Source organism: Schistocerca piceifrons, chromosome 2, assembly GCF_021461385.2.
Source record: "Schistocerca piceifrons isolate TAMUIC-IGC-003096 chromosome 2, iqSchPice1.1, whole genome shotgun sequence".
NCBI lineage: Eukaryota > Metazoa > Arthropoda > Insecta > Orthoptera > Acrididae > Schistocerca > Schistocerca piceifrons.
Window position 1 is genome coordinate 569,008,751 of NC_060139.1, and position 2,488 is coordinate 569,011,238.

General features: G+C 40.6%; 1 non-coding gene across 1 annotated transcript; it reads left to right on the forward strand.

The window, feature by feature from the left end:
- The first annotated feature begins 2,077 nt into the window (after positions 1–2,077).
- On the forward strand, positions 2,078–2,149 carry Trnaq-cug. Its single transcript has one exon. It is a non-coding gene; the product is annotated as a tRNA-Gln (tRNA).
- The last annotated feature ends 339 nt before the right edge of the window (positions 2,150–2,488 follow it).

The following is a 2,488-nucleotide window of genomic DNA, read 5'->3' on the forward strand; positions in this document are numbered from 1 at the left end:
AAACATTCATAAAGCATAAAATATAGCACTCATTCAAGTAGATCTTACCTTGAATTTCATGTGGCGTAATCACGTTCTTGGGTACATATATACTTACTGTTTATTTGTTCTTATTTGGATACAATCTTTCCGGTAAAATGGATCGGGCATGGTGTTCTCATTAACTGGCCTCGGCGATCCGCGGACGTAACATCGTTCGATTTCTTCCTTCGGTGTTACGTTAACGACCAGGTTACCCAAATACCAGTGAACGACATTGCAGCACTACAGCACAAAGTTACTGACGTCATAACGTGCATCCTTCACGAATTGTTGTCCAACACATGAGTGGAATCGGAATATCGGCTGGATATCCTTCGGACAACGAAAGGAGCAAACGCTGAAATTTAGTAATTGAGTATGCATACAAAAACTTGAATATGTTACTTGCACTTCAAGATAAAAGATATGTGTCATATTTTCTGCCTTATGCATGTTTGTAATCAGGGGAGAATATCCTTGCCATATTTCCTTGAGAATCTGGGTACAAAATATAGATATACCATCCGTTTTCACTTATTGAATGGATATTCTCTCAATGTATTGTGGTATAGTTAAGATCTGCGCCATCTATTTCATAGTAACTTGGGAACGTAAGTAATTGTAAATTCGGAATTCCTCTTAATTTCTATTACTACTGCAGATGAGTGTGGTGGCTGACTTCTATCCTGTTCCTCATAACTGTTCTCGCCTCAGCTATTTCGTATACACACTCAGTTGTCATAGCAGCTGATTTAAGATTCTTGTGTACTGTTATGGTGATACAACCTCCAATCCCTAGGAGCCTAGTTTTACAGTTGAAGTTATATGGGAGAACTCATTTCTATTAATTTCTGGTTTCTGTCAACTGTCGATGCGATGTGTTGTGTAAGCCTTACAGCTTTTCAACAGCTTTCGCGGACAGACATGACTGTTTTCTTAGTCTTCAGATCCAGATGATAACTATAAAAGAAAAATGTGTAGTGCATTCCATCCGCGGCTGCATTAGCTTCATTAGTAGCACCCATGAGCAGTTTAAGAGTACCGGTACCACGCTGGATAACCGTATTCTGGCATCCACCTTGCCACTATGCCACATATACCCCAAATAAGGGTCCTATGTGTAAATACGCATACGTGTTAGGTTTATGAACTCTAAGTCAAGGAATTTTTATGTATCTAATGTTTCTACGATCGGTATCGTCCAAGGAAATGCACTAAATGTTACTGAAGAATAAACATAAGAATATAAAATTAATATAAGAATTGATGTAAGAATAGAGCATAGCAATATGAGAAATTAGAAAGGTTGTAGTCCCAGAAAATCGATATACACGCATAATATATAATAAATGTGTGACACTTGTGAAATCTAGTTGTATTACAATTAATGCAATGCACATCTACCTCTTAACTGGATAAGAAATATTCGTGTGTCAACCTTCTACGATTGTGTTAAGATAAACGAAAAAATTAAATAGATAAAAGTAGTAATTGGGTTTTCGAAAACGGGGCGCAAATTTGAGATGCCGCGACACTAGCCACGTTGCTACGATTTCGACCCAGATTATCATGCGATAAAATGTTTCTAAATTACTTCGAAAGCCGTGACTATGGTTTTACCAGAAACGGTCGAGTATCTACGGATAAGCTGAGAAACATGTTCCCTTATTCTGATACCACTTTCACTGAGTGGAGTTTCTGCGAAATCGCATTATGGCATTTGCCGTGTTCTCCTCGTCGGTATGCACCTATGGATGAAATTTTGAAATGGGGTAGCTGGTTGACCGACCATTACGACAACTACGAGAGTAAGACAAGTAAGGATCTTACCCGGTGCTTTCCCAAATGCAGCACGCTGTTGCAGAGAGCTGTGCGCCGCTCTCGCTGTCTGTACGGGCGGCTGTGGGCGTAGCTTACCCGCCCCCCACCTGTCAAGTCTTTTAGCCACATCTGTGCGGCACTGTGCGACACTTTGCGCGAGGCACAGTGACATTTTCTAGCATAAATAGAGGGTACATTACGATGAATTCACTGAGGGAACCATATGCCGGCAAGAGGTCCCATGGTGTAATGGTTAGCACTCTGGACTCTGAATCCAGCGATCCGAGTTCAAATCTCGGTGGGACCTTAACTTTTTTTCAGTTAAGATTCCGCGCAATCTTCTTCGTATCTATAGTGGACAGATGTTACCTAGGGCATAAACTGCCCGAACGTCGCCAAAAGCTTTATATTTTGAAACAGCAGCAAGCCACAACTCCGGTTCTAAAAAGTTTGTTTAAACTGGTTTCGGATGTCTTACAAATGTCATTAACAGAGGTCCTTTCTTTCCTGCTACATCCTCACTTTCAAGTCGTCATTGGGTTTGTACACCAAGACTAACAAAAACGTTTTCGTTCAAAATTAGAGTTGTCTCCACATTTTATTCATACTAACCTAGCCCCCGCAGCTTCGCTCACGTCTGCGTAAT